This window comes from Apodemus sylvaticus, chromosome 13 (assembly GCF_947179515.1).
Source record: "Apodemus sylvaticus chromosome 13, mApoSyl1.1, whole genome shotgun sequence".
Lineage (NCBI taxonomy): Eukaryota > Metazoa > Chordata > Mammalia > Rodentia > Muridae > Apodemus > Apodemus sylvaticus.
Genome location: NC_067484.1, coordinates 37,707,319 through 37,729,929, shown reverse-complemented (window position 1 = coordinate 37,729,929; position 22,611 = coordinate 37,707,319). Strand labels below are relative to the sequence as shown.

The window sequence follows — 22,611 nt, the reverse complement described above, 5'->3', positions numbered from 1 at the left end:
AGTGAGACTCCCTTAAAGAAAACACAATTTTCATTTGTAAGTGGTTGTTAATCAGAGTTAGCTTCTGGGTTAGGGATGGGGCAGGTGCTTACTTCTCTTTTCAGCCCTTGGACCTCTCTGTCACAGAGCCCTACAGGTCCTGTGAATGCTGCCTCTGTCTCTGGGAGTTCCTATGTGTGTCAGTCCTGTGTTTAGAAGGTCTTGTTCCCCTGGTGTCCTCTGTCCCCTCTGGTTCTTCCACTCGTTCTGCTTCCTTTTGTGTAAGGCCTAAATTTCATTTTAAATTGACTTTGTGTATGTAGGCATTTTAGGAAGATGCTACTGCATTAGGTTTCCATATAATCCCACAAATGGCCCTTATTGTAGCTGAGCCATCTTGGCTCCTCTCCTCCTCCACCTGCTTGACCTTCTCATTCCAGTATTCCCCCACCATCCATCGCTCTTCTATTTCTCCTCCCCTAGTCCCTTACTCTTTACCTAACTTCTGTGGCTGTATGGATTGTAATGTGCTTACCAATGACTTAACAGCTAATATCTACAAATGAGTGAATAAGTACCATTTTGTATTTCTGGATCTGGGTTACCTGTTTAGGATGATATTTTTGTTCCATCTCCATCCATTTACCTGCATTTTTACTATTTTTTAATGACTTAGTAATTTTATTGTATAACTGCATTACATTTTCATTAATGTTGATCTGTTGACAGACATCTAGGGCATTTCTAATGCCTGGCTATTATGAATAGAGCAGCAATGGACATGGTTGAACAAGTATTTCTGTAGCAGGATGAAGCATCCTTTGGGTATATATACAAAACTGGATCAGCTGGATACTGAGGTACATCAGATGATTCCCAGCTTCCAGTGGAACCACCACTATTGATTTCCATAGAGGCTAAGGATGTTGAATGTTTCTTTAGGTGATTCTCAGCCATTAGAGTTTCCTCTATTGATACTACTCTGTTTAGACTAAAAATAAGTGTTTTAAATTATGCTTTGTTCACATGAAAGTGTCCATTGCTGTGCAGAAACAGTTTCATGAAGTCCCACTTACTAATTGTTGATCTCACTGCCTGTGCTGTGTTCTGTTCAGAAAGTCTTTTCCTACCCCAATGAGTTCAAGGCTGTGCCCCACTTTCTCGTCTATCAGGTTCAGTGTATCTGATTTTATGTTGATGTCTTTGATCCATTTGGACTTGAGGTTATTACCCTATTGAGCAGGGTAATAAACATGGATGTATTTGCACTCTTCAACATGCTACCATTCAGTTTGATGAGCTCATGTGTTGAAGATGTTGTCGTTCATCCAGTGTGTATTTCTGGATTCTTAGTCAAAAATCAGATATTCATAGCTGCATGGATGTATGTCTGGATTTTCAGTTTGATTTCATTGGTCAATGTGTCTGTTTTTGTGCCAGAACCATACTGCTTTTATTACTATAGTTCTGTAATACAATTTAAGATCAGAGATGGTCATGAAAAAAACTCCAGACATTCTTTGTATAACTCAGGAGTGAGTATTTTAACTATATGGGGTTTTGATTTTTGTTTGTTTTGTTTTTCTTGGTAATGATGGTGGTAGTGATGGTAGTGGTGGTGTTGGCGGCGGTGTGTGTGTGTGTGTGTGTGTGTGTGTTCGTATAAAGTTGGAAAGTGTTCTTTCAAGTTCTAGAAGAGTTATATTGGAATTTTGATGGGAAGTGCATTGAATCTGTACATTGCTTTTGATTGATTGGATGGCCATATTTACTATAATAATACTATGGATCCATAAACACAAGAGATCTGTCCATCTTATATCTTCTTTAATTTGTTGTTCAAAGACATGAAATTTTTATCTCATACAAATATTTTACTTGCTTGGTTAGAGCTATCCCATGGTATTTCATATTTCTTAAAGCTATTGTAAAAGGTGTTATTTCCCTTACTTCTTTATCAGTCCATTTGTTATTTGTATATAGGAGAGTTATTAATTTTTGTGTTAATTTTATAGTTTGCTACTTTCCTGTATGTTTTTATCGGCTGTAGGAGTCTCATGATGAAGTTTTTAGGGTCAGATATATACTATCATATCATCTGCAAATAAACATACTTTGACTTCTTCTCTTCCTATGTGTATCCCCTTTGATCTCCTTCAGTTGTCTTCTTGCTCTAGCTAAGACATCAAGTACTATCTTGAAGAGGCATGGAGAGAAGGGACAACCTTTGTTGTTCCAGATTTTAGTGGAAGTGCTTTGAATTTCTCTTCATTTAGGTTGATGTTGCCTATGAACTTGCTGTCATTTATCTTTATTATGATGATGCATTTCTAATTATATCACTAATCTTTCCAGGACTTTTACCATAAAGAACTTTTGATTTTTTTCAAATGCCTTATTGTTTCCTGGAACAGTTGTTTTGAGAAAAAAAATTCAAAATTTTTAGATTTAAGTTTTTGGCAAATCAAAAATCGTCAATATAGGTTTTGTTTCCTCCAAATTCAGATAAACATACTGACCTAGAATAATTTTTGGAAATATTTAATTAAAGTCATTTAATTATTTGGCTTGGTGATAATTAAATCCAGACTTTTGAGTTAAATTGAAAAATAGAACTATACTAGGCTCATTTCCCTGTAATATGAAATCTACAAACTTCATATTACAAATTATTAGTTTTTGAAGTTTTAGGAAAGATGCATCAGTTTATATATATATATATATATATATATATATATATATATATATATATATATATATTGCTCTAGGGTCTTTGGATCTCACATGCTGTTTAAGAGAGAATGAAATCCTGAACCAAGCTGAAAAAGTCAGGGTTTTGATGCCATCACTAATGGAGTGATGAAGGCCTCCCGTAGGATGCTGAGGCTCCCCAGAACGAAAATCATCAGCTGTTGTTGTGAATATGGGAGGTGGAAACAGCAGTAAGCACGCTGTGTTCTTTACAATCCTCCCCTTCCCCACTGGTTTGCAACGTTCAGCATGTGAGAGTCGTTAAGGAGAAAAATGATCCTTAAGCTTCAGTCTTCTAGAAAAAGAATTACCCCTTGAATGCACATGGAATACCCAAATATTTGATTATCACGGTTATACTCAGAATTATTTTACTTTATTAATAAAATAAAAACTCATATTCCCTTGATAGATACTTTACATTTTCTGTTTTCTGTCATGTTCTTTACACAAAATGCCACCCATTCGGGAGTTTTGTGTATATTTGCAACTCATAAGGACACAGTTTATACTCTTACCCACATATTATAAAAATTCACTTATGTAACATGTTTCAGAATTAAGAGAATCTAACTCATGTATACATGAATTAAAATATCACATTGTAATTCATAAATATATACCAAAGCAGTTAGTTACTCAAGCCAACCAACCCCACGTAACTGCTCTAGACCACAGCCCCACTTCCTGCTGCTGCTCCAGAGTCCCCACAGCCTCTCTTCCCATTGCCCTGGGCAGTGACCCCTGAGTCTCCAGCACAGGTTCACCAGAGTTATTTACCCCAAGGAATCTGATCAACCAGTAGATGAATGCCGCCTGTATGTATCTGTCCATGTATCTGATCAGGATGATTTGGCTCAAAGAACTTTTTCTCAGCCAATCTCAGTTGGAGAGGGAACACACTGAGAAATTGATGATGATGCAGTACTAAGGAGGTAGCCAAATCTTCCTGCAGAGTTATCAAGAAATCAGACCATGATGACTGGGGGAACGGGCTGAACCCAATGGAGTGTTCACTGCACTTGAAAAAGAGTGTGAATCAGTCACTACTGGAACTGCACAAATCGGTTATCAACATAAACGACCCATACTTATGTGACTTCATTGAGAATCGTTACCTGAATGGACAGGTGAAATCCATCAAAGAACTGGGTGATAATATAAACTGAGAAAGATGTCAGTTCCAAAATCTGGCGTGGCGAAATAGATCTTTAATAACCATACCCTGGGACACAGTGATAATGAGAAATAAGCTGACTATCTCAAAACAGTGAGTGATGTCACTGGTCACCAAGCAATGCATGCAGATTGGGGCTGCCTTTTCCTTTTCTGTAACCTATTCCAAAACATCCATTTTAGTTTATACTATTCTTTCAAATAAGAATTTTGCTATTCTCCCCCCCCCCAAATATTTTTTAAGTCATGACATTTTCTGATTCATGTGTTAAGGTTGTGCAAAAGGTAGTGGTGTTGCTGTGTATAACAGCTATCATACACAATATACACAATTTTAAAAGTCATTGGATAAACGATATCATGATTCAGATCTATTTCATATTCTTTCTGTATGTAAACCAGGCTGGCCTAGAACTCAGAAATCTGCCTGCCTCTGCCTCCCAAGTGCTGGGATTAAAGGTGTGTGCCACAACCGCCCTCAGATCTATTTCAGAATGAGTCAATCACTTATTAAGAAAATGGGGGATGGGAAATGAATGTCACTTATAGCTTTTAATTAATTAGAGAATCCAGAGAGATAAGCTTTCTATTTTCCCACTTTTCAGCAAAAATAAATAGCTCCCCAACTGTCAGGGTATTTACATCCCTGAAAGCATTGGTACTACAAGACACCTTTTTCATGTGTGTGCACATTTGTTCTGAAGGCATGTGCAGAATAATGTTGACATGTATGTAGATGCTCATACATGTGTGCCCTCACAGAGCTGGGTGTTGCATGTCATATATCATCCATGTCCATCTTACACATTAAGGCAGGATCTAGCACTTGATCTGGCTATCTAGATTTCGGCTGGACATCCTGTTTTTACCTCTTGAGTGCTAAAATTATGGGGACAGAGAGTCAAATACACTTCTGGCGTTCATGTGGATTCTGGTTTTCCAAACTCTGATCTAGCACATTGAGCTAGTCCCAAAGGCAGAACTTATTTTATCCCTCCATATCATCTCTTCTCACACACCAGTCTTTCCTGAACTCAGAGAGCAGAATGCTTCCAAGGCTAATGAGGCACGCCTTGCAGAGAATAATTCTCCCAGGGACATTAGCCAGTGCACATTTCAGTAGTTCGTGTTAAACATCCACAAATCCTCTGGTTGTTGGAACTAAAAAATGATTCTTTTGTCTCTGCTCTCATTTTTTTTCAATGATTCTCTACCTTGCTTGTGTGAGACTTTTTTTTTTTCTTCTTTCTCAATGAACAGTCAGATTTAATGCAGTGGCTCAGCATACTCACGGGATAATTTCTCCAGTAAAAGCATCTATAATTCATGGGAACGTTTGACCTGGAGAATTCATGATGATCCTGTTTAGTTATAATTCTATCTTAACACATCTTACTATTACATCATTTTAGACTGTAACTCCCCATTGAGGTTTATGGCTGTTGCTGCTTTTAAAATGGCAACAGTACAGTTTCTAAACCTCAGCATAGATTCTAATTTGAAGTTTATTAGCCTGTGGTTTCTCACTATTTTAAAAAAACTTATGAGTCATTTATAAGGCTAAAATTTCCTTGAATTAAATGTTAATCCAGGTGTGTGTCTGCTTGTCTGTGTGCTGGAAACTGTCCAGGAATGATGTCCATGTGAGTGGTAGAAGGCCCCTGTCTTCAGATTGGAACATTAAGTTCAGTAATGTCTTGGGATGTTTCACAAGATCAAACAAGACAGTCTACTGACCTCCACCTGATTGAGGTTGTTTTAAGTATTCCATGTTCAATGGGTGCATTTATATATGCCCAGGCTTCCGCTATTCTCTGGAACAGTGCCACAGACAGAACTAAGGAAATAATGTATAAACACAACTGCCTGAATCTTATCACACAGATTTCAGTCAGAGTCAATAGGATAATGCTGGAATCCTCAAAAGTTTTCTGGGTTAATTACAGGTATAAGTCAATCAGTGTGTGTTTGTTTGTGTGTGTGTGTGTGTGTGTGTGTTTGTGTGTGTATGTATGTGTGTGTATGTGTGTCTGTGTCTATGTGTATATCTGTCTGTGTGTATGTCTGTCTGTGTGATGTCTGTCTGTGTGTCTGTGTGTCTAAGTGTGTCTGTGTCTGTGTATATGTCTGTGTCTGTGTCTCTGCCTGTCCCTGTCCCTGTGCCTGTGCCTTTGTCTATGGCTGTGTCTGTGTCTGTGTCTGTGTCTGTGTCTGTGTCTGTGTCTGTGTATATTCACATCATGGGCCCATTTGGACCTCTACAAACTTCCTTCAAATCCCTCCTTTTCAAGAGGAATTATAAAACCATACTTGATTCTTCCCTCCACTGGCACTCAGATTACCTGCAACCATTTTCAATTTTCAGCCTCAGCACTGAGGTGTAGCCCACCAGGACCATTCATTGACCTCTAAATTTCATTCTATATGCTAAAGCCTGAGGTAATCTTGACTAAGCTCCTGTTGTGATCTTGAAGACTTCAATTCTGTAGTTGCAATAGAACAAAATGCCCTACTATCTCAATTACATTAATAAATTTATTTTGTCTCCTGTTCTCTTCTTTCTTCCCCTCTTTATTTCCAACTATGTCTCCTTTATCCTCTCTCTCAACAAAGGGTTCATACTCAGTGTTTCTGGCAGGGCTCGACTGCTGGAGCCTCTGAATTTGGCCCAAGCCTTGGTTGCCACCATGGCTTCTCTCCTGGCCAGGATGCCTATCTGAAGGACTTGGCTAAGAAGATCTGTGCACAGCCTGGCCCTGAGCTGCAGAGGACCAAGTGGGCTGTCAGAACAAAAGGCTCAGAAGCTGATGGACCCCCCCAAAAAAGAAAAGGAAGAAAACACAAAAGAAATCTTGGGAGCAGGATCAGAAAGCTATGGAACATGAGACTAAACCCCTGGGCAAGAAGTCTCCCACCTCTTCTAGGGCCAAGAGTCCAATGGTAACCAAACAAGAGAAGAACTCCAGCTACTTGAGGTCCCCTCAAGATAGCCAAGGCACAGCACCGGATTCTGTCTTTGCACTTGATTTCCTGCAACAGCCACCGCATGAAAAGATCCAGCTGGCCCAGAGCCAGGGTAATACCAAGGAGTTGTCTGCCACCACTCTAGAAAAGAAAAAGATAGCAGAGGAATCAGCGGAGGGAACAGAAGGAGCTCTGAGCAAAGCAGCAGGTTGCAGAGGGTGAGAAAAAGGAGCCAGTGTAAGACCCCCCCCCAAAACTGAGGGCACCCCAGTGCCCCACGCCTCAGAAGGCGACACCCATTTCATTCACAAGAAATGGTCTTGATGCAATTAGCAGGAGGATTTTTATTCCAGAGGCTCTGGGGTCCACAGTCGTACACTGTGCAGGGGTAGAGGACTGTGGGACCCCAAGTACAGAATTGGGACAGCTTTTATAAGTTTACAACAAAGCCCACTAATCACAAACCAATCATTCCTTACATTGAGAGCCCATGAAGTGCGAGCCAATCGATTTGTACCACTCCATAGTTTTTAGGCCAATCAGTATAAATTATCAGAGTCTGCGCTCTGTGAACCAATTAGTTTCCTATTTTCTTGGAGGTCTATAGCTATGTGAACTCTTGGATGGGGGTAATGGAGTAAGCAGTTTACAGAAGTAAGATAAGCTTAGCTCATTTCCAGTTACCTTATGGGGCCAGGATCACCTATTCAAGGCCTTTTTGCCTAGCTCTGAACAAAGGGCAGGCTCTGGAATGCGACCTTTTATCTAGTTTCTAACAAAGAGCACAAAGAGTGGGCTCTGGAATATGAAGTGTTAGGGGCTCCTTAGAAGGCTGGAGTTAGAGCTTCTTTGGAGATAGCATTTTAAACTTCTGACTTCTTGGGGTCATTAGAGAGTTAGGCTGTATTTTCTGTCCTTTCACCAATCAAGGTGCCCCAAAAATAGCCTGTAAGGAGCTGCAGGAATCAGGGGTGATCTTTAATAAATGGAAGTGACTGAAGAGGAGCCAGCCAGCAAGGCCCAACAAGAAGGAAAAGCAAAGCTGAGGCAGGTGAAAGGGAATTTGACACCACTCACGGGCAGGTGCTGGACAATCTGCACAGACAATCTGCATCAGGGCCAGCTGGAGGAGCTTCATGATTGGGATGCAGCCGAGGCCCAGGAGCTGGAGACCAAGATGAAGTGGACCAACTTGCTGCAAAAGCCTGAGGGTGTGAGAATTGGAGACAGGAATGCCTGCTTCAGGAGGTCCTGAAGCACAAAAAGAAACGCCGGACACAGCAGCAGCACAAGTGGGAGAAGCATTTGGAGCATATGGTAGAGAAGATGCAGCACCTGTCAGCTGCATGAGGCAAGCGATGCCACAACCTGTGTAAGAAGAAGCCAGCTCAGGCTGAGTGACGGCTACAGATGGCCCTCAAGAAGGGCCAGGTGCTGTCCTAAAACCTGGAGTGTGCAGACATCTCCTGAGCATTCTGCACCTGCCAAATTCCTGGCTCAGCACCATCCCTCCAATCTCCATCCTTGAGGGTTGGAGTGGTATACAATGCTAGTGCAGGTCTAGGTGACAGTCTGGGTCTCCTGTGTGAGGTTGACACAGTTCTTGCACCCCACAACCATAGTGAGATCTCTGACCACGTGCCAGGATGTTTCAGCAGTATCTTTAAGGAGGACTGTGTCCTCCAGTCCCTGAGGGGGATGAAGAGGATCTGTGCCCATGTCTTGGGAGAGGTGTGTCTATGTGTCTGTATGTCTGTGTGTATCTGTGTTCTGAATGCTCCAGAGTTGGGACAGAGGTTAGGGTGAGGCACCCCACCGACTCTTTGCTGTCTCCCTGTATTTCCAGTGGCCATGAGAACAAGAGGCCTTGATTACTGTATTTACTAGACCCTGGGAACGGAGAAGAGAGCCCAGGGAGTTCTTGGGAGAATCTGATCTAGTCAGGTATGTCTCTGGGCCGAAGCTCCAGTATCCAACTAAACCTAGAGTCCTACCTGAGTCCACAGGATGTGCTTGGTCACCTGTGAGCCAGTTGGTGGCTGAGACTTGGGGTTGCATGTTGCCTAGTTTTACATGAATTTGACACAAGCTGGAGTTGTCTGAGAAGAGAGCGCCTGAACTGAGAGCCCCACTAGATTGACCTGTGGGCAAGCCTGTGGTGCATATTTTTCACTGGTGAATGATGTGGTAGGGACCAGTTCATTGTGGACAGTGTCCCCCACCCTGGACTGGTAGTCCTGGGTTGTTTAGGAAAGTAGGCCAAGCTAGCTATTGGGAGCAAGCCATTAAGTAGTAGTCCTCTATAGTGCTTGTTTTAGTTCCTGCCTCTAGGTTCCTGTCCTGGCTTCCTTTGGTGATGTACTACTTTTACCTGGAAATGTAACATGAAGTAAGCCCTTTCCTCCATCAAAAAAAAAGAAAAGAGAAAGAAAGAAAGAAAGAAAGAAAGAAAGAAAGAAAGAAAGAAAGAAAGAAAGAAAGAAAGGAAGGAAGAAAGAAAGAAAGAAAGAAGAAAGGAAAGGAAAGAAAAGAAAAGAAAAGAAAAGAAAAGAAAAGAAAAGAAAAGAAAACCATTGAGCGCAGTGGTTCTCAACCTTCCTAATGCTGCTAATGCTGTGAGTATTTAATGCAATTCTTCATGGTATAGTTACTCTCCCACCCTAACCATAAAATTATTTCATTGCTATTTCATAACTGTAAATTTTTATGTTATGTAGTTTTATGTAGTGTTGTGAATCATAATGTAAGCATCTGATATTTAGGATTTCTGTGATATGCAACCTAAGGGGGAGGGGTCAAGCTACATGTTGAGAACCACTGATTTTTGATAGAAAAGGGAAAATAGTTCTCTATTATTTTTCAAATATATTGTCCCTTGATGTGATCTTTGAACTAAACTATCTAGATGCAATGAAGGATGTCTTGATTGTCAATAATGATAAAAAACAAAAACACATTGCATGAAATTTGCATTGTTGAGCATGAGGAAAATAGTTCCCTGTGATTTGAACGCAGAAGCACAACCAAAAAAGTACAGAATTTCTATATGAAAAAGGGAACACTGAATAAAGTCATGCTCCTTGTTTCTGCTGAAGGATGTAAATTAACCACTAGAAAAACATCTACTGGGGTGCAAGAGTGAGGCAGACAGGAAATGGAGGTGTGGATAGCAAGTTCTCTGAAAGAAACAGGAAGGAGATCTGTTCTTTTCTGGAAGTTGGAGGCTAGCTTCCCAACATTGATTCTAAGGAAGCCATTGATGCATATTTCAATAATTCTACTGTAGCTGTATTTAGAACAATGTAGAGAAGTTAAATGGCTATACATATAAGAAATTGTGCTATATTATCTGGATGTTTTAGTGACTAGATCCAAGTAATTTTGTTATGAAGCATCCATGGATTTCTGTCACTCTACTATGTTGTCGCTTCATATCTCTTTCTTCCCTCCCCTTGCTCCCTGCCCTTGTTATGAGCAATGTGCTAGTAAAAAGCTGAATAAAGACCCAGCAGAATCTAATCAATATGCATAGCTCCTATGTATTAAAAAGAGATAAGCTCTGCGAAAGAGTCAATCATTTCTTCTTCCAGCTCTTGACGGAGTCCTTTGAGAGTGTGATTCATTGGTTCCATCTGGTTTATTGCCACTGTGGCTGCTTGAGTGTTTATTTGTTGGAGGCAGGTGTAAGTACAGCTAAGTTACATCAAGGAAAGATGCAAAGTAAGGTTATAAACCTGTGGTTTAATTGTCCTTTTCCAGATGCCACCCCAGTCCTAGACGTTCACACCAGAAAATCTGCTAGGCTGATGAGCTGAGAGGGAAATAACCAAGCTTCAAAGTGTAATTAGCTAAGCAGACACAGCCTTTCTCAATGGCAAGGAAATGCTACTTTGTATTTTGTTCTATATCTTTTTTCTTTTGTCTGAAGGGAATTGGTGACATGTCTGGATAGATAGGGAATTTCCCTAGTCTTAGGTAAGGCTGAGGGACAATCTTCTATACTGCTCATCAATTTCTTTCTTCACCTCCTATTTTTGTCCCTGTTGTCCACTGGCATGAGGCTTATCTACCATATAGACCATTACCAAGTTAAATGTAAGATGATGAGGAAAAATACTCTTTGAATCTTCTGAACCTTACATGTCTAGCTGACAGAGAGTAGAAGACAGGATCCAAATCATTCTCATTTCTGAAGATGTATGGTATTTCTGTGCCCTGAGCAGAAAAATGAAACATTCGTAAACTAACAATTTACTCATTGCTTTTTTTAATTAATGGGCTTTAAGTATGAGTTTGAACTATTAAAGTTGAAAATAACATTGTACTGTAGAAGAAATCATCTGTTCATATTTCAAAACATACACATAGTTTTTGCATTGCTAAGTCACACAAAAATATATGTATTCTGGGCAATGGCCCAGCATAATAATTGTGACTTTGATAAGTAGGCAAGATACTTTGACAGTTATCAAAATCTGTTAGATGAATCATGACCATGCCAATAAAAAGCAAGTATTTGCAGTTATGTTAAAGACTCTACAATTTGCTGTGGGTATTTTACTTTTAAACTCTATGGTTTTACTCAGACTCACTCTTACATGGTTTAGACAACTTTTCTAAGTAAATAATTTTGATGTCTCCTCTTAGTTAACTGGCATTAAGGGGAAAAAACTAAAAGAATCAAGGAGGAAGAAAATGAATGAAATTTTACCTTTACTTGGATGTCATGTACAGACCTTTGAGTGAAATCCAAATGGATATGTCTTCATACTCAATCGTCGTCACTTACCACCAATGTGGTATTGGAAAAATGTCTTAATTCCCAAGAACTTCTGTAGACGATTTAAGTTGTTTGGAGACCTTTACCTTTAAAGATAAGGACACAGCTCTGCCTTCCCTAAATGCATTATACAGAAAAGGGGTTCTGAATAATATGAGCTCCTTGTCTAACTTCTATGCTCTAGACTCTAGGCATTCACTGTGGAGAATATCTCGTATGGTGTTATCTGTCTCTATCCACACAACTTGAAGCATCCAGGAGCAGCAAGCTAAGTTTAGATAAAAAAAAAATGGAGCTCACTGCAAACATGGTTAAAATTTACCCTTTTCTGGAACAAATAATCACAAAAGGGCATCAATGCAGATACACATATTGGAGAGAAGAGTGTGGAATTGTAAAATTGTTGCTAAAATCTCCTATTTACCAACAACTAGAACTGCAAGTGTGGGTGAGACTAAGATTCATTAAAAAAAAATCATGTTCCTTCCCTTTTCAAAGTCTGAACCTCAGTGAATTTGTGTCATACTTTCAGCAACAATAAAGCTGAGATTAGCAAAGAAGGAATTCATTTTGCATCTCTTAGTCATAAAATGTGTATGCTGTATTACCCATAAAATTAAGTATCACAGCCTGAAGAATTCTGTTTTATTTGGGTTATTTATCAGTGGATATGTGAATAAGACTCTATTTTAAGATACCCCATTTATAATAATGTTGTAAAAGTAATAATACTTTTAAAAATATTAAAACAGTGTATTTTCATTTATCATAAATCTACTTCCTATGACTCCTCACCCATTAAAAGAGCAATATCCATGACTCTAGGGTATTGTTGGCTATTTTCTAGAACAAATAAGTCATTATTCATCTTTCAGAACCAAACTAAATTATTCCTGGCTTCACAGCTATATGACAGCCTTGGGAGCTCAATTTTTCTAGGAGGAATTGATATGTTTTCTAAATTCCAAAGTCTTCACTTTGTATTGCAAAAGCAACCTGAGATTTCAGAGCATTCTCTCTACTCTCAGCTTAAGTGCTATAGTAAGAAGCAAGGCTCCTCTGTTTTCTTATTTTTCTTTATTTTTATTTTTTTATTTTATTTGGAAACCAAGCAGGCACAACATAGGATATTCTGTTTTAACCATTCTTACATGCGTTGCTCAGTTGTGTTAGTTAGGTTATATCACTGTGTAATCATCACCACAACCATTTTTCTCCAAAACTGTCTATTAACCCTTCCAAACTCTATCTCTGCTCATCCGTAACTCCATACTCCCTTTCAATTACTTCCTGACTTTATGAATTTGTTTTTTTAAATTTTTTTCATGTATTAGTTCTTTGAAAAGTTTGCACAACGTATTTTTTAATCATGTTTAATCCTTCCCCCAATTCCTCATTTCATCCCTACCCACCCACCTTTGTGTTCTCTCTCCTTTTCTTAATCCATCAAATTCAGTTCCTGTTGCCCATATATTCTTGGCCATATGACCTTCAGTAGAAGATGATCTACCAACCAGACCTTAAAGAAAAACCATCCTTAAAGAAAACTAATGCTACCTCATCCAGCAGCTAACGACTGCCAATAGCTAGGGGTGGGACTTTGTACCCACATGTACTGTTGCATGTTGAAATTTTGTCTGGATCGAGCTTGACAGGTCTTATGAATGTTGTCCAAATTGATATAAATTTATATGTGCAACTTCTCTGCTGTGTCTGGGAAAAATTGTTTCCCCGTGTTGTGCGCCACCTGCAGCTCTTATTCTCTTCCCATCCCTCTTCACTGTGACCCCTGAACCTTGGAAGAATAATTGTAATATAAGTATCCAATTTAGGTCTCCTTTTTTTTTTTTAGATATTTTTTTATTTACATTTCTAATGTTATCCCCTTTTCTCCTTGTTTCCCCTCCAGCCCCCCCCCATCCAATTCCCCTCCCCCTGCTCACCAACCTGTCTACTCCTGCTTCTCTGTCCTGGCATTCCCCACCACTGGGGTATGGAGCCTTCTCAGGACCAAGGGCCTCTCCTCACTTTGATGCTGAACAAGGCCATCCTCTGCAACATACGCAGCTGGAGCCCTGGGTCCCTCCATGTGTACTCTTTGGTTGGAGGTTTAGTTCCTGGGAGCTCTGGGGGGTACTGGTTGTTCCTCCTATGAGGCTGCAAGCTCCTTCAGCTCCTTCAGTACTTTCTCTAGCTCCTCCATTGGGGACCTTGTGCTCAGTCCAATGGTTGGCTAAGAGCATCCACCTCTGTATTTATCAGGTTCTGACAGAGCCTCTCAGGACCCAGCATTTTGCTGCATATAAGAAATGCACCTCAGTGTCAAAAACAAATACTACTTCAGAGGATACTTATATTACAAAGGCTGGAAAACAATTTTCCAAGCAAATGGTCCCAGGAAACAAGCTGGAGTAGCCATTCTAAAATCAGATAAAATCAATATTCAACCAAAGTCATCCAAAAAGATAAGGAAGAACACTTCATACATATCAAAGAAAAAAATCTACCAAGTAGAACTGTCAATTCTAAATATCTATACTCCAAATGCAAGGGTACCTACATTCATAAAAGAAACTTTACTAAAGTTCAAAGCACACATTGTGCATCACACAATAATTGTGGGGGACTTCAAGAAGTGACAGAGCCGAGCTACTGTGACGAGGCCACCTCTATGGTCTTCCTCTCCTTCTGGAGTTGGGACATGGCTGCTGTGTAATTACAATGGAGGTAAATCCCAAAAATCGTGCTTCAGCATGTCAGGAATTTGAATTAGAGTTTAATTTTCCATAACATCCTCAACAAGAAAAATCTTGGCAGTATCTTAAAGACATCACTGACTTCTGGATCCTGCGTAAAGCCCAAGGTGGAGAAAGGAAATGGACTGCTCCAATTCTAGATCTCACTCTTCAAGATCCAAGTCTAGACTGCAGTCTAGTTCTTGATCAAGATCAAGGTCACATTCTAGAAAGAAGAAATACAGTTCTAGGTCTCGTTCCAGAACACATTTGAGGTCTCATAGTAGAGATAGTATTTATTCTAGAGATTATTGTTGAGATTACAGGAATAATAGAGGAATGAGATGACCTTATGAGTACAGAGGAAGGGGTAGAGGGAATTATCAAGGAGGAGGAGGTAGATACCATCGAGGTGGCTATAGACCTGTCTGGAATAGAAGGCACTCTAGGAGTCCTAGACGAGGTCAGTCATGGTCCAGGAATCCAAAAAGAAGATCAATGTCTTCTCAATGATCCCAAAGCAGATCTTACGAGTCATACAGATCCTCTCGGTCTCGAAGGTCATCATAATCTCGTTCTTCATCCCCATCTAGCAAATCTCCTGTCTCTAAATGACGAGGGTCTCAGGAAAAAAAAACCAAAAAATCCGAAGGTAAACCCCAAGAAGAGAGTCCTTTGAAAAGCAAATCACAGGAGGAACCAAAAGATAATTTTGAACATGATCCATCTGAATCTATTGTTGAGTTTAATAAATCTGCTACATCTGGTGATATTTGGCCTGGCCTTTCAGCTTGTGATAATAGTCCAAGGTCCTCCACCTATTGCTATACCACCCAGTCAGAGTTCGTCATGCTCAGATGCCCCCATGCACAGTCCACTCTGCCAAAAATACCCCTTCTTAGCATTCACATTCCATTCAGCACAGTCCTGAGAGGTCTGGATCTGGTTCTGTTGGAAATGGGTCTAGTAGATATAGTCCTTCTTAGAATAGTCCGGTTCATCACATCCCATCACAAAGAAGCCCTGCAAAGACAATCGTACCACAGAATGCTCCAAGAGAGGAATCTAGGGGGCAGTCCTCTTTTTATCCTGAAGGAGATCAGGAAACAACAAAGACAGGAAAGTTTTTGAAAAGGTTCACAGATGAGTCTAGAGTATTCCTGCTTGATAGGGGTAATATCAGGGAGAAAGAGGCTCCAAAGCAGAAAGGGTCAGAGAAAGGCAGGGCAGATGGAGATTGGGGTGATCAGGAAGTTCTAGATTACTTTAGTGATAAGAATCTGCGAAACAAAAATTCCATAACTCTGAAGAGGATGACACCAGAGACACAGTCAAACTAGCATAGGCTCTTAATCTCTGAAGCTTGATCAGTTGTGAGCCTCTATGTTAATCAGAATTTACTATCAAAAGAAACTTCTCTGATGAAGACTGAGAAATGTACTAATCTATGTATATATACAATGATATATCATTAGGGGTTGGTTTAATTATTTCCGATCAGCAGAAAAAGAGTGGTAGGTTCTCCCCTGGAGTTTATGACACACATAGCCAGAGGTCATTGGTCTCAATATCAGTAGCTGGACTGTTCCAATGTGGAGTATGCACTAAGTCCAATATGGAAGTAACTGCTTGTACCCAGGATGCTTGTGCCACTATTACACCAATGGGCTTTTTTTTTTTTTTTTACCACACAATCTTTACTTTAGTTCACAGAGTTCACAGTTGAATCACTGATGATTGCTCTTCACTAACAGTAGTTCATAGCGCCTCCTAGAATGAAAGCTAGACAATGGGAATGAAACGTACACTTAGGTGTCAGCTTCATTTCCATGCATTATATTTTTTTAATGAATTGAGTATAAGATTTCTTCAGCAATAGGGTTTTATAGTCACATTGTGTTGAGAAACCAAGCAAAGCACTTAGTGATGGCTCTTATCCACAGGAAGAGAAAAAAGAAGAAAGTCCTGTGTGAAGAGGGCTTTAAGAAGTCTAGAGGACATGAGTTTGGAACAATACTGCCTGAGGTAGAGCTGGATGTTACCACCAGTCTGGACCAAATATGAAAGAAGAGAGGATAAAAGAGTAAGATGTGAAAATTAATAAGAGAATTCATCCCTTTTGGAACTACAGCCAGAGAATGTCTCAGAGACACTCTATAGCCTTTGGGCTGACCATAGCACAGGATAGATAACGGGACACTTAGGCAGAGATGGAACTGTCCATCCCCTACATCTCCGTGTGCATGGTAGATACCCAGATACAATGTATTGGGGGAAGGAGGGGATGAGATGAGATGAGATGAGATGAGATGAGATGAGATGAGATGAGAAGAGATGAGAAACTTAAATAACAATTTACCTTCCAGAATGTTTAAGACTTGGAAAATAGAATGTGTATTGAGTTTCAGAGATGCTGCAATTAAAACAGCTATCAGACTACTATATCCCAACCCAGAAGACCTTGACAGCCCATATGGTGAACATTCTACCATCAGTGACAGCTTGGACCAGGAAATTTTTCTTCTACCATCAATCAGAGTGCTATGCAAAACCTGGCAACATCAAGGAACCATTTAAAAAATGAGTGTTTTATACACTGGGAAAGATTAAGTCATACTGAATAGAACATATCATAATATCCCTGATTGGTGCCTGTTACTGAGTGGAAATCAATAGTATTGAGCAAGGTAATACATATATATTAGCTTTATGAACATCTGAATTGTACGCTTCTCTAACCTTTAAAGGGCCCATCAACTTTATGAATCAGGAACTCAAGATGCTACCATTCTACTTACCTTGCAAGATTATAGGGCCTGTCAGAATTTTCAAAATAGAAAGGTTTCAATGAATTATATCAAATGCCATCAAGCGTTATGTATGTATTGATGCTTAAGTGTATGACTTGTGTTTTAGGACTTCAAATAAAACTCATTATAGCTCACTCAAAAGATATCAAAGGCATGAGTATGGAGAGCTGTCATTACCATAACACCTGGAGTTGCAGCTATAAACTAGGCTATGATTAATTTTTAATTAAACAATATAATAGTTTCCAACAAAGCACCCAAAAGTAAATAAATGGGTCAAATTATAGCACATCTATTGCAAATCAACACTATCAGTCTAAAATGCATACTTTTAACTCAGTAGATCTCAGTACTTGAATTCTCAAAAGTAACTTTTAAAACTGGTGACTAGTAAGTTGAGTTGCTCTAGAAACAGATCATAAGGTTTATCAGGTATGGATCCCAACAAGACCAGTCAGAGTCTTAGTAAGGGAAAGAGGCATTTCATACCAGGTAAGTTAATACATGTGTTGATCATTATGGTTAATTGAGGCTCAATCTTCCTGGGACTCTCTTGGGAAATATATTCCTCCTCAAAGCCATATTACATAATGAGGAAGTCAATAATTTATTCTCCAGCATTCATTCCTGATTCTCTGAGTCATGCTTTTAGGAGAGTTAATACCTCAGTCCTTCAGACACGTCTCATCCAGGGGTCAAGGGTATTAAAGAAAATACCATAAAGGATTATAAAGAGCACATGCAGTGTGAAATATCAGTGTAAGAGAGACAACAGAGTCCATTAGACATCTGCATGACATAAAAGTAGAAAAGCATAAATTAGGTATTTCGGGGGAAAAAGAAACAAAAGTCTATGCTGGGGTGGAGGTGAACGTGAGATGACACTATTCTTTTGTTTGTCTGTTTTTGAGACAGAGCCTTTCTGAGTTTCTAAGACTAGTCTGGAACTTGCAAATTCTCTACCTCTGTCTCCCAAGTGCTGGGATTACAAGTGCCACTGCATGCAACTTAAGACAGTATTATTCTGGTAAATTATAAAGTATAATTTTGCTTAACTTGTATATTTGTGCTACAATTTGATTTAATTAGTTTTTGCCATCCAATTCAATTGAGTGGATTCACTGAAAAGATGCATAAATGTTGGAAAGTTACCTGTTGGAGCCTAGTATAAACTGTGAAAGCCTAATTCCTTTTCTTCACATTCCTAATAAGATTATGTCTGAAGCAGATAAGTTATATTTGAGAATAAGAAAAAAGAAATTTATCTTTTTTTTTATTTCTTATGTGCTTGAAGCTTTTAGCACTAATTAAGGAACAATGCATTTTATATCACTGAAATTCAAATTTTGTTTATTAATGATTTAAGAAATATACATCTGCTCTTAAATAATTCATATCAAATATAGAAATATAGTTGAACGGAATTGTAAAATTGATTTAACTTAATTCACAGTAGGATAACTTGGGATAATAAGTTTTCCAACAGTATTAAGGAATAAAAGGGGTGTTCATGTGCAGGTGCACACATGTTGTGAGTATGTGTCTATTTCATTTTCTCTTTCTCTTCACCCTCCCACTCCCAAAGAAAAAATAGTTTAAGCACTGATATCTGCTTCTATTATCTCTGAAGTGAAATTACTGGTTAGTTATCCTAGTTCTTTGTTCTATGCAGCCTTCATATGAAGATGCAGAACTCTCAGCTCTGCCTGCATCATGCCTGCCTGGACACTCCCATGCCCCCACCTTGATGATAATGGACTGAACCTCTGAACCTGTAAGCCAGTCCCAATTCAATGTTGTCCTCATAAGAGTTGCCTCAGTTATGGTGTCTGTTCACAGCAGGAAAACCCTAACTAAGACACCCTCAAACAATGAATAGGTCCTCAATGTTCCACATAACATAAAAATGTTTTAAAATCCATAAGCTATTTTAAAGTAACAAACTATTTAGTCAAATTAGCAAGTGGTTTAGTATGCTTTTAAAAATTCTATTTAGTAATGACTAGTCCTTAAGACCAAATGCTGCCACATATGAACCTCAGAGTCCTAGCACTCTGGAGGTTGAAGCAGAAGAAAAACAAGTCCTAGGCTAGCCTTGATGTCATAACATAAGATCTGTCTCAAAACAAACAAAAAAATGGGAAACAAAGCCATGGCTCAGTGGTTAAGAGTGTTTACTGCTCTTGTAGAGGACTCAAAATCCAATTCCTAGCATCCATTTCAGGCGGCTCAAACCTCCTGTAACTTCACCTCCAGGACATCCCACACCCCCTGAGGCAGGCAAGCATAGGACAAAGTTAACCTAGGACTCCCATGTGGTTTCTGTTGTAATATGCACTTGGAAGCCATGTTCCTCCACTTGAATCCATTAGGTACCTACACCCCTCTCGAAACAATGCATCTAGCCATCTTGGAGCCTCTAGATCCCCCTCAACCCCACCCACAACTAGCTATACTTATTCCCATCTCCAAACAGTAGTATAAGCTTCCAACCCCTGCTACCACCCAATTTTAGACAGTTTCTATTCAAGTGTATTCCCAAAATATCCAAGTAAGAAGAATAGGGATTACCCAGCCTAAACTGTTTTTGGGTGTGTTTGTAATACGACAAAATGGTGTCCACTGGTCACCTATTAGGAAGATTTCTCTATATACCATCTCATGCTTGTGCATAATTGCATGTGCATATGATTAAATTAAGATGCATTGAGGCTAGTAGCAGGCACTCAATGACCTAATATACCAACCAAATTAGAGAACCAACAAACTACACCACTTAACCACCATCTCTTCCTTCTCTTAAATTTCATAAAAGGAAGCCCAGCACAATAACCAGTTTTAATAATAACTCATGACCTGCTGTCAACCATTTTATTCCTTTTTAAAATGTATATGAATGTTTCGGTTGCATGTATGTGTTGTAAGATATTTCCTGTCCAATCACTTTGAGGCAGTGGAAGGCCTGTGATTGCACAGGAAAGGGAAGGTGGAGCTAGGAGTTGGGGTGATGGAGAAGTCTCAAGAGGGAAAGAGGGGGAAGGCGGCTGATGTAATGTTAGCAAAAGGTTAGAAATATTGGGATAAAGCTTTATCAATTTTAATTGGCTCAGGGATTACTATATTGGCATCTTGCAATTGTTATTATAATATACATAAATCTAATTGGCTAACCAAATAAGCTTTAAGACTCATGCTTCTACCAGGTAATTGGATGGTGAGCGAGCAGACTGTGGGTGTGTGGGGCGTTGCGTGGTAGCAAGACGAACTCGGGGTCCCCACCAGAGAGATGGCTAACAGAGGGACAACCAAGTGAAATGGCCCAGTGGAGGCCCTAGTTTGCAGGCCTAGAGACCAGCAGCTCCCGAGATTGGCAGCAGGAACTAGGGAGCATGTTCAGAACCCGCAGAGAGTTGGCAGGTCAATCCTTTTTAATATTTCCCGCAACATGTATGTCTGTGTACTATGTGTGTACAGTGCCTAAAGAGGGAATCAGACACCTTGAAACTGTAGTCAGAGATATTTGTAAGCTGCTTTGTGGGTGCTGAAAACCAAAGTCAAGTTATTTGGAAGAGAAGTCAATGCTCCTAACTGTTGAGCCATTTTCCAGTGCCCTGTTACCAATCTTGACAATGTATCACCCTGTACCCTTCACTTTGCCCTAAGTAACATTATCTTGCTTCTTTTAGAGATATCTGTTAGCCCTTGGTGTGCTTGTTTTTGTTTGTTTGTTTGTTAAGAAAAGTTTTTTTTCTTATAACACATTCTGATCAGTTTCCCCTCTCCCACTTTTCTCAGTTCTTCCCATCTCCCCAGACAGCCATCCACATGGCCCTTTTTTCTCTTTAGAAAACAAACAGCCAAGCACAAAAACAACAACAACATAAAGTCTGACTAAAAAAAAATGGAAAAAAACATAAAAAACACATACACACACAAAATCCATAAATGCACAAAATCAGAAACCATAATATATAGGCAAAGACCAATAAGACAACAACAAGTGTCCAACAAAAGCAAACTGAGATTTAAAAAAAGTGTTCAAAAATACCACTGAGTTCAGTTTATGCTGTCCATTTACTGCTGGGCATGGCTAAGTATGGTTAATATATCCAGTGAGACTCCTTTGCTAAAAACTAATTTCTTTTTCGAAAGTACTTGTCGGTTAGAAATAGCTTCTTGGCTAGAGATAGGACCTCATGTCTAGTTTCCCCTCTCAGTACTGGGATCCCATCTGGCCTGAACCTCCACAGAGCCTGAGCATGCAGCCACAGTCTCTGTACTTTGATCTGTGTGCATCAGTCATGTTGTGTCTGGAAGACACCGTTTCCTTGGTGTCACCCACCACTTCTGGCTCTTACAATCTTTCCTTCTCTTCTTTCACATACTCCCTGAGCTTTGAGGGAAGGAATTTGACAAACATAATCACATTTAGGACTGAGTGTTCCAAAATCTCTCACTCTGTATATTATCTAGTTGTAGGTCTCTGTGTTTTTTCCTGCCTTCTACAAGAGGAAGCTTCTCTAGCAATGGCTAAGCAAGACACTGACCTAGAAGTATAGCAGTGTCATAGAAGTCACTTTATTGCTACATTCCTTTAGCAAAACAAAAAAGAGTATTTGGTTTTCCCCTAGCCCCATGGTGGACTATCCAGTCAGATGCTCTTGGCCATCTGAGCAGTGTCAAGCATGGGTTCCATCTTGTAAGAGGCAGCCCTTGTATTTAATTCTTTGGATAAAAGGTAGAGAACCTAGAAACACACAACTCAGACACGACCACCAGTAAAAATCTCCGTTAGACTCCTTGGGCACTGGCACACATGAAGTATACACACAGACACACACAGACATGCACAGAAATAAAAGTAGCTTATAATCTTAGAGATTAATTTTTTAGAGATTAATTTTTATGGATTAATTTATTTAGCATTGTCGGTATTTGATATTCTTTAAAATTGTAGTGATAGCTTAGAAACTAAAGTCACAAGACTTATACGTTAAATACAGCCTCAACATAAAAGGATTTTTTCTTTTTTTTTATTTTCTAATTCTTTGTTTACATTCCAAATGATTTCCTCTTTCCCAGTTCCCCCCTCCTAATATGTCCCATAAGCCTTCTTCTCTCCACCCATTCTCTAATCACCTCCCTCCTTTTTCTCTGTCCTGGTACTCCCCTACAATGCTGGATCAAGCCGTTCCTGGATCAGGGCCCTCTCCTTACTCCTTCATGGGAGTCATTTGTTGTGCTAATTGTGTCTTGGGTATTCAGAGCTTCTGGGCTAATTAATATCCACTTATCAGTGGTTGCATTCCATGTATATTCTTTTGTGATTGGGCTACCTCACTTAGGATGATATTTTCCAGTTCCAACTATTTGCCTAAAATTCTCATGAACTCATTGTTTTTAATTGCTGAGTCGT

The 22,611-nt window shown here is 39.5% G+C and overlaps 2 pseudogenes; both read left to right on the top strand.

Annotated features, from left to right (window-relative positions):
* The first annotated feature begins 754 nt into the window (after positions 1 to 754).
* LOC127663621 (surfeit locus protein 6-like) lies at positions 755 to 8,340 on the top strand (annotated as a pseudogene).
* A 6,186-nt stretch (positions 8,341 to 14,526) lies between these two features.
* Positions 14,527 to 15,730, top strand: LOC127663620 (bcl-2-associated transcription factor 1-like; annotated as a pseudogene).
* The last annotated feature ends 6,881 nt before the right edge of the window (positions 15,731 to 22,611 follow it).